We start from the raw sequence: 10,326 nt of genomic DNA, 5'->3' as shown, positions 1-10,326 counted from the left end.
ATGGGTTATTATGGTAAAGAAAAAACTAGTCAATAGAAATGAAGCATTGTGCTTTCACTTCAGGGTTGGGAACTGCAAATACACTCTACATTACACCTCTTTTGCCTGATTTGTAGGTAATATCCTATTTCAGTAAGTAGCAAAAATAAAATGCCATGAAAACGATGAAAACTCCTGCCTTTTACAGATACCTGCCTCTAAAACGAGACGCTACCAAACTTGCTGTGGTGAATTCATTTCTACCAGAGAAATTAGCAGCTCTCGTGTCACTAATTACAAGGATTTTACAGAGAATGCACATCTCTAATTAAGGCCGTATTACACATGCTACTCATTCACAGCTGAACTCATTTTGATGAATAGTGAACAGCTGTTGCTGATAATGCCAAGATATGGATCTTCTTCCTTTTAATTGGGAGAGGCAGCCTTGCTTGGGCTTTTGAAGGGCATCGATGTTAGGAGGGAAAGTTCACACCAGTGCTGTCGAAGGTCCCAGAGCGATGCCCAGCCCTGGTGCCGCGATGGAGGGCAGAGTGGGGCTCTTGGAGCGATGGATCTCCTCCTGCCTCTGCTGTGCTCGGTTCGTTTGATGGGTCGGTGCTCGCTAAGGGCTGAGCAGGAACCGGCACTTTCCCAGGGCTGGGGAAAGAGCTGGCTCTTTTGGGGTGCCTCTCACACGAGGGTGTCACTGAATCTGTGCCTCAGTTGAGGAGGAGGAAGACTTCTGGCTTGTTGAAGGCTCTATGTTTGAAGGTGGTCCACTGGAAAGCTGCTGCTGGCCAGGTTGGGAGCCGCCTTTCCCAGGGCGGTACGTGGCCAGCTGGTGGCCATCTCCGCTTCTTTACTCCACTGTCTTTCTTTTCTGCTTCACCTGCCCTGTGAGAGATGTAAATAAGTTTAATTGATGAGTGGGTCTGAAGTGCTTTGAAGTCCTTGGATGAAAGGCATTTACATGCGTGATGTTCTACAGTTGCTTGTTTGGATGAGCTTATTTACATCTTCTCTTTCTGTTACTAAATTCACTTCCCTCTGTTTGCTTCTAAGGCAATATTTCAAACTTTGCATAAAAATGAAAAAAATTTGCTTTCATATTTAGTGCGTAATAAGATCATGTAATTAGAAATGAGCCTTCATCATGATACATGATCATTGTCAGTACAATCTCCAAGGAGGGCTCTTTCCTCATAGCAGCCAATGTAATCTTACGGCCGCTGTATGTATTTGCTTCCTTTGATCAATAATTTAGGGTAATCATTTTGTTCTGTAAAATTTCCAAAGTCCATATATATTGCATAAAATGCAGAACAGCAAATCCCAGATTGAATTTTAAAAAGCTTTTCATGAAAGGTTTGTTTTTTTTCCAACTCGGAGGGGGGGAAAGAAGTGGGTCTGGAGATGTGAATAAATCTGTTTGTTTGGGGACTTTGATTCCTGAAGATTTATTTTCTTAATACTGTTGAATAGCATTTAGACTGTCTCCGGCTCCTATGAGCTTATAGGAAAGCTATTTTTCTGTTTTATTTTAGCTTCTAGCCCTCCAGCCTCAGTCAGGAGAAGAGAAGCGGGACTTGCACATCATAACGTCTCGCACGATGCCGGATAGGGAATACGATGCTGTGAGAAAGGGCAGCGTGAGCTCTGCATCGTGCTGTGACGTCGCTGTGTAGAGACGCTGAAAGTCGCTGTGCTGTAACTAGCTGTCAGCACGCATTCGCCACCTCGCGTGGCATTGGGGGCAGAGGGGCATATTTAATCTAAATGACTGTTTGGTGGCCAAAGATACGTGTATCTGGAAAATAGCTGAGGTGGCTGGAACCAGAGTTTTCTGTTTGGGGCAGTGGAGGGCTGCTCAAGGAGAAAGCTGGGTGGAAGGAGGGGGAAAAAACCTGTTAAAGGTGGGGATTTCTGCAATGAGCATCAGGCAGAGATGAACAAGAGAAGAAAGAGAAGAATTTTACTTTTTTTTGGGGGGAGGGGGTGGTGGTGCTGATTTATTTACAGCGTTGACTAAGGCCATAGAAAATAGCTGGGGAGTTGTATTTGTGCCTTGAGAAGCCTCTGCGGCAGAGGCAGTGCTGGGATCCTGCTTGCTTTATGTATGTATTTATTTATAAAATGGAAGAAAAAAAAGTCACTAAACAGCAGTGGGGAAAACATCCACATGTTGTATCTATGACTCTGCAAATAATGAGGCGTAGGATTATAATAGGTGGGGAGGGAAATCTGACTTGAGTCTAATATTTGGGGACTTTCAAATTTCACTTCCAAGAACAGACATTTAAAAATGGCTCAGGCAGCGTGAGCCGATGTGTTACTCCCTCGGGAAATGGAATGCAAAAATTGTATCTATTGCTGCCGGTAGGAAAAGTGAGGCTTTCTCCACACAAGCGTGCCCATCTCCAGAGGCGAGAGGGTACCATGGCGTATCCCATAACCTGGCGCCGTTCGCCCTCCGCTGCGTGCCCGCGGGCGAGCCAGGAGATGGTGCCCCAACACCTCTGGCTGTGGCTCGTTTTTGAGAAGCGGCACCGAAGGGCATCAATTCCATCACTTTGGACTCCCACGCAGAAGTTAGGTTTTCGTGGATGCTGTTGTCTCGGAGGCTCAGCAGCCTGGTTGGATGTGCCGTGGAGGTCTTCACCCTCTGTGCCGCCCACGTGCCCACCTCGGGTGAAGCAGGGCTGATGGCAGGCGCTCTTCCCGTTGGGGGCTTTGGGGGCACGTTAGGACTACGTGGCACCAGAAATGCTGCTTTACGGTGTGCAGTACTCTGCTCTTACGGAAAGTTTAAGAGTGACTTTCCGCAGAGAGAACAGAGCTACTCTGGTGCCGGCAAATATCTTTTGCTGAGTCCTAAAGGGAAGTCCTTGTCTGCCTGCCCGTGCTGCTCCTGCAGATCCAAATTTCCATCTCAGTTGTAAATTTTTTTTGTGGTTTCATCAGCGATGGGCAGCAAACAGCTGCGAGGGCTTTGCTGGCAGAGGAGAAGCATCGCACAGCCTTCGGCTGCGTCGGCACTGTGCGACTGGTGGCTCTCGCTGGCAGTAACTCTTGTGAGGAGCTGCTCACACCCAGGGCTTTCCCTTCTGCACCTTTCATCGCCAACCGGTTCATGTAACTCTCGGCTCTGTAAGTGACAGGAACACCGTAAGAGGCTAATTTGTCACCTGGGTGTGAGTCGGGCTCATTACCAGCCTGGCTTTCTTCATGTGATTTATGGGTGAGTGCGTGTGTCATCGTGGATTTTGCCATCTGTATAACACTGTTATTAAAGTTGAGTGTCTCAAGCTAAACAAAACAATGAAAAATTGTTTCCCAAGATAATTTAATGCCGGGAAATATTTATGAGGTGTTATAATTAAAAACAAAGCATTTATATGGGAAAAAACTTTATATTGCTTTGCTGCCTTAATTAAATTATGTTCAGATGGCCACGTGTCATCTCTGGGATAAGACTGGTTGCTAACAGAATATTTTCAGCTCTCTGAGGAACAGAGCTATGTTACAACTGAAACGCTAGGAAACCTCTCTGCAAATTTATCAGCTAATGAGTGCTTATTGGGCAGTGGTCAGGTCTGCCAGAGCTGGGGCTCTTATGCGATGGTTTTGTCCTGCTGGCGCCCTCCATTTAGTGGTATTTTATCCGGGATCTTCCATCCTCCTGAAATGAGACAAATCCATAAAGCTCTGAAAGGAGATGATGAAAGGAGCCTTGAGAAACTGGGGCGAGGGGGCAGAGGACAGCAAAGACGGGGCAGGCACTTTCTGTTGCTGACATTAGAGTTTAGCATACGTTGGCCAAAATGAAATGATAAAAAAATCCCATTTATACTAATGTACCACAGCACAGAAAATCACTAGTCATTATGGTTACCGCAGCCTACACATGTTAAAATTCTTTCCATGTTCAGCAGTAAAGAAAAAAAATGAGATGTGGAGCTGAGATTGTATATAAGGGCAGCTGAGCTTGTGCCTGGCAATAATCCATATTCAGTGTAATCCGTGTTCACTGGGGGCTGGTGAGTTTTGACACCACTTATGACGCACACAAAAGCCTCCTCAATTTCTTGAACTTTAAGTAGGTGTTTTCCCTTGCCTATATTTCTGATTCGAGAACCTAGGAGGAAAAATAATTGGATATATGGAGAAAATAAGAGTCTTCGAAGGTAATGTTACCATAATGTACTCTGGCAGTTCAGGCAATGTGTTCTTTTTTTTTTTAATCCTGAAGTGCATGAATAAAGCATAGCAGTACATTACACAGTTGGCCTGAACTGGAAATAGAGACAGTCTCTGGGCAAAGAGCGAGTCAAAGGTGGGATCTATACCTTCTGCAGGGCCGGGCTATAACCTTCAGTCGCCTCTGGAAATCCCTGGTAGCACTGGTGAGCGCCGTGGTGTCTTTCCGGTGTTTATTCTTTTTTAAAGATTTAGTTCGGCGCTCGCGTTGATAAGGATACCTTCATTTATTGCCAGGTTGCAGGGAGCTGTGCAGAAGGCGGCTCTGCAGCAGAGGAGAGGCTGGGGGAGGTTTGCGGGGAGGTGGTGTCCCCTCTGCCCCACGGAGAGCGGGCAGAGTCCCGGCCAGACCGCGCAGACCGGCGTCGTTGGCGCTTGCTGCTGCCGCAAAACTGGATATATACTATTGTCATGTAATACATATATGTGTGTGTATATATAGAGAGTACTATTTGATCTCTATTGCAGAGCGGACTTGAGGGATTTACATTAATTAAATTCAGATTAACATAATTCATTTTGAGTCCTGTTTTTCTGCCACGTCTCTAGTTGCTACACAGAAGTAGCGGGATGACAAGAAGTGACTTGGCTAATAAGTTGCAATAAGTAAATGATGTCGTATTGATCTAACCGTTTGGAGCAGTGGAAGCAACCAACGTGTTCATTGCATTTCTTCCAGGCCACTTCCAAATAACACTTGCTATGAAATATGAAATGTGCATCTCCAGTACGGGATCGGCTATTAAATTATGCTCATGGATATTAATAAAAAAGGGCCTAAGGCTTGTCTTTATGCAGGCAGGAAAAAAACACCAGTTAAGTGGCAAATGGGATGAAGAATATATTTTTTTTTATACACTTAAAGTTTATTCCTTCTTAAGATACGTAGCTGTTAAAAAGGGAGAATTTTTAAATTCTGACCAACCCATGCATAGGTAGCCATCTTTGGTTTGTTGTTTTTTTCCCCTTTACCTTAAGAATAGTGATTGTTGGCTCTTGTTTCCTCTCCAAGCATCCAGCAGATTAATGGCTTGAACTCCTGCAACTGGAGTGATGAGAGTTCGGGGGGTTAAGGGAACAGCCTGGTCAGCTCATCTCTCTTAGTCACCGTGGGCAGAGACGATGCTGCTGAGCTTGAGCTGTGCCGCCGGTCCAGCGGTGCTTCCCCTCCACTGCCCCGGCAGGTGATGGATGGGGAAGAAGAGGCCTAAAGCTCTCGTGTTTCCACTCTAGCTAGATTGCAGAACAAGATATTCATAGCTTAAATTATTCAAAACAGAGCAAGAACATCAGCCTTTGCGGGCTCTGTCTAAAAGTCCATGGCAACGGCAGAAGCATTGTGCAAAATGACAAATATGAGATGTTCTTGCGAATCCGAAGGAGTTGTGTGAGCCGTTGTATGGGTTGGGCCAAGGGTGCTGCTGCTTCCCCCGCTCTGTCCGAGAGGACAGGTCACACAGGCAAAGAGATTCATTTTTACTTGGTGCAAAATAAGAAGTTTCATTGCATTGGCTATGCAAGAGTGGTAGCATTTCACCTGAAGTTGTCAAAGAAACCTATTACAATACTTGAAAAGAGGTAACGTTTGAGGAGATGTAGCTTTTTCACATTTAGGACAGCAATTTTGATATATTCGTGATCGTACTTGATGAGGCTCAGGGGTATTTCCGTCGGTTGTGGGGTGTCCCAGGTGGGGGCCAGTTCCTCTTTCCCGTTGCTGACGCCTACCCGAGCTACTGAGTGCGTTGATGGGGGTCCTTGTTCTCCCCTGCTCCCATGCTCCAAAAACTAACTCAGTCCTTCTGCGGATTTGGCCCAAGGATTATGTCGGATATTTACAGGATGATGCATTTTAAATACTGTTTAGGTACTGAGCAGTGTTTAGTAGTGACCCAAACTGATCAAATACAGCGGGAACCCGATGGAACTGAAGGTCACCTGTAAAACGTTTTCCAGCCTTTAATCCCAGTGGGAAGGAAATAAGGATTTGACCCGCCATTCCGGAGGCATGTCTGAAACGTTTTGCTCAAAATGTGCTCAACTTCAGATACATTATTTTAGCAGCCAATGGGATATAGCTGTGTATGTGAGAGCCAAGCTTAATTACAGCCAATTTTCACTGCTTTTCACTGTTCCTAGGAATCTTGCGATAGACTCTAACACCATCTACAATCAAGAAAATTGTATTTACAGGTAGAAACCAAACTCCTGTTGTTTTTCAGTGCGCGGGAAATCTCATCTTACTTTTTCTCATCAAGGAATTTCCCTGAAATTGCTGTAGAAACGCACCTGACATACAAATGAAACTATAATTGCAATAATAGGCTTTAGAACATGACTTGCTGTGCAATAACTCATGCTGGGGTGGTTTGCAGCCAGTATTTCAGCTTTGTTTAGTTCATCAGCCGCTTAGTTCATCATCATGTGGCCATTCCGCACGATAACAGTTTGTTCGGTGGAGTGTCGTGAGAGAGTGCCAAAAGCCTTCCTAAAGCCAGTGCTTTACTCCAGGGCTTGGCTGAGGTTTGCTTCAGGATGCAAGAGCAGGTATGCAGCGCTGTGGCTGACCTGATCTGGTGGTGGTGGTGGCAGTGAAAAATTGAGCTTTTGTACAAACAGCATAGAAAAATATATTTGTAGTATTTGCCGTAGTTATTTTATATTCCTCAGTGTTGGTTAACGAGAGATGCAAGCACAGGGCTCTCCTGGTGGAAGGAATTATCCTGTGCTGCTGCTAATCCGTTAACGGGAGAGTGCAGCTTTGGGAAGCGCTCTGCCAGAGGAATGGCTGTCTGGCAGAGATACAAATCTACCTGGAAATAAGCAGAAAAATAACAGTGAGAGAAGATCAATACTGAAGCAGGAAACTTTCAAAACTCTTACCTAAGTATTAAGATTTGTGCAGAGACAGCAAAGAGAGGGTTAGAGACAGAGCGTGATTGCACCTGATGGGGCTCTCGGAGGGAGGAGACACCTTTCACCCTGAGAAAGGCACCGGAGGAGGACAGACGCAGATCTGACGGATGGACGATGCGCAGAGGTCTGCTCTGGGCGCTGCCGGCGCAGGGGCTGCGTAAGCGCCGGTGTCGGAGCATGCGGAGGGGCTGCGGCGCGCTGCATCCAGTGCCGGCTGAGCATCCCTGCCCCGGCAACTCAGGGCAGCGTCGAGCTGCTTTTCTCCATGAAATCAGACAGCTACAGATGTTTCTGCTTTGCGTTTCGTTTGTGGCTCTGCATCAAGTGAAGTTGAGCCAACCCTTGGAATCCGGCTTGAAGGCTTTAACATAGTGACGTGTCATCATCCTGAATATTGGTAAATCAGGAGCCAGTAAAGACAGAGGCGTGAATTCAAAGTGAGAACAGAGTCAGAGCATCCTGACTTTCAAGGAGCAATACAGATCAAGCATTCTCCATTTCACTTAGCTTTCCATTTATGACTACATCGACTTTTCTTTTAATAGTGCATTAAAACATTGTGTTGAAAATGCACTGGTCAGAGTCACTGCCAGGTATTCTGGTGTTTCTTCTTTTGGATACAATAAATACCAAATCAGATAAAAACGGGCAAAGGGTGAGCACTCGTATTGATAGCATTAGACAATAGCTTCTGTCTGGTATGAAAAATGCATTTCCATTTCCACTAATATTGAAGGAAAAGTCAGTTTTTTATTTTAACCCCTTACTACCAAAGACTTGAGCTCCGAGCAGGTTGAGCTATACTGCCTTGAGCTCTAACCCCGGGATCTCCTCCCCTGTGCAATCCCTGCCGACGCCGCTTCAGCACAGCAATGCTTTACACTTGTTGAGCCGTGGTTTTTTAGCACATAAGCGTTTTCACTGGCGTACCATCCATATGGTGCTCAGCGAAATCTAAATGCGTGTGTGAAATCCATCGCTGGGCAGTGCTGCCGCTGCAGCGCCCATGTTTCCGTGCAACCACCTAGCGCCTCCTAAAATGGAGGTTTGGTTGGTTGGGGTTTTTTTTTAGAGCTCCTTACCTATTTACTTTCTATTAAAGAAACAAGACTGGCGGCTGTGTTTCACCCAGCCTTTGTTTTGCTGAGCCTGAACATGGCAGGAACACGACAGCGGGACCTCTTACCTGTAGACTTTACCCCCGCGTGCCCGTCAGGGGTCACCCCGCTCCCACCGTGCCGCGGTGCACCCAGATTGGGCAGCTGAGCTGTCAGCAGAGCGCGTGTGCTTCGTTAATGTTCAGACACAGCCTCTGCGTGAGGCTGAAAAAGGAACGCCCGAGCTGAAACATCAATACAATCTGAGGAACGTCGATACCTGTCGGGGAGGAGGGCTCCAAACGCTTTGGAGCTGTCTTTGGGCATTACGCTTAGCCATTGCCGAAGCTTTTGAGTGACCTTCATCGTTCCCAGCCTTCATTAAATATTAAAAGGTTAAAAGAAAGCAAGCGGCAGCAAGTTCGAACTCGTTCCTGTTGACTCCCAGCTCCCGCTGAGATAAACGGGAGTCTCTGCTGGTTTAGTGCCATGTTCCACGTTGCACACAGACAGAGAGACGCTTGGCTTGGGTGCACACCACCGTGGGCACTGCTACCCGTGTGCCTACAAGCTGCGTAGTGCCGGTGATGAGTGTGCTTGTGCCTCCCTTTCCCACCCCCACGCCTGTCCCGATCAGCCCCAGTGAGGATGTCCCCCTGGTGGGGAGAGGTGCGCTGGTTAGTGCTGCGTGCCCCTACCCCGCTCCTGGACGTTTGCATCGCGTCAGGCTCTGGGCGTCCGGAGGGATGATGATGTGCCGTGAGCATCGGGGAGCGGCAATCAGCAGCACTTCTCTCTGCGGAGCCCGTCTGGAGTGCAGTGGAGAAACGAGGCCGTTATTAAATAATGCTCTGTGGCTGATTATAATGACAGAAACTATACTGGCAATCTCTAGGTGGATCTGATCATCAGTCATCTCCAGTTATTAAGTTGCTAAGAGAGATGAGAGCAAGAGTGCGTTTAGTTCTTTCCATTTATAAGCCCAATTACCAAACCGTCCCTGCCCAAGCACAATGCTTGTCAAGCTTAAGCGAGAATAAATATTGCAGGAAGAAACAGAAGATGGCCAGTGACGAAAATACCGGCCCGGAGGAGGGAGGGCTGAGTTAACGAGCGGACGGGGGAAGCTCTGCCTGTGCCTCGGTAAAGGCGGGGGAGGTTTGAGCAGGTGCTGGTTGGTGAGCAGCACCCAAGAGCATCCTCCTGCCCGACGGTCCGTGGTGCCTCCTCGGCACCCAAGAGCCTCCTCCTGCCTGATGGTCGGTGGTGCCTCCTTGGCAGTGTGGAGGGCACAGGGTTCTCCCTCCTTTCTGTGCACTCGCTGCCTCCTGAGGTCTTCAGTGAATTAAGTTCAAAGCTGATCATCAGATTTTTGAAGGTATTTAGGTCTCTCTTTGTCCCTCTTGAAGAGGAAAAACAGTCCAGGTCCAGCATGCTCAAGACATCCTCTAACGTGTCCAGATGAATGCTGCAGTTGTCAGTCCTCCTTTTTTTTTTTTTCTTTTCTTTTTTCCCCACCATGGTTTGCCATTTGTTTACATTTTGAAAAAGTATGTTGTGTTTTGGCAGTAATACTTTGAGATTGTTTGAGTGGTGCAGACAGAAGAAATGAGAGAATGAAATGAGTAACGTTTTAGTTAATCTCGATTTCTGAGTAAGTGATGAAGCAGGTTGGGTGGCAGGGATGGGTAGGTACCGACCTGGTCTGTATGGGAAAATGGGATTTTGCAGCCACCGCAGGTGATGCAGGTTTCTACATGATGGCAGCCACCGTGCTGATGGGAGGGAAGTGCGCTTCCACGTCGCTGGTACACCAGTGCTTGGCGCAGCAGATGTCATTTTGGGAGCTGCATCATTCCAGCTCTGCCGTGCTCATCCAGAGGACAATATAAATCCGGTGAAACACAGCTGGATGGCTGCAGAGCAAATCCCAGAAGGTGGCGTGGGTGGCCGTGGTGCTCCCACTCCACATTCCAGTGTGGAAGCGCACAGGGGTGGGCAGCGGCTCCGGCCCTTCCCTCACTCACGGCACGTCGCTGGGCTCTCCCCGTGGTCACTGGTCTCGGACCAGTAA

This window comes from Charadrius vociferus, unplaced genomic scaffold, assembly GCF_000708025.1.
Source record: "Charadrius vociferus isolate BGI_N301 unplaced genomic scaffold, ASM70802v2 scaffold433, whole genome shotgun sequence".
Taxonomy (NCBI): domain Eukaryota; kingdom Metazoa; phylum Chordata; class Aves; order Charadriiformes; family Charadriidae; genus Charadrius; species Charadrius vociferus.
The sequence above is the reverse complement of the archived record's forward strand: the minus strand, read 5'-3'. Positions refer to the sequence as shown.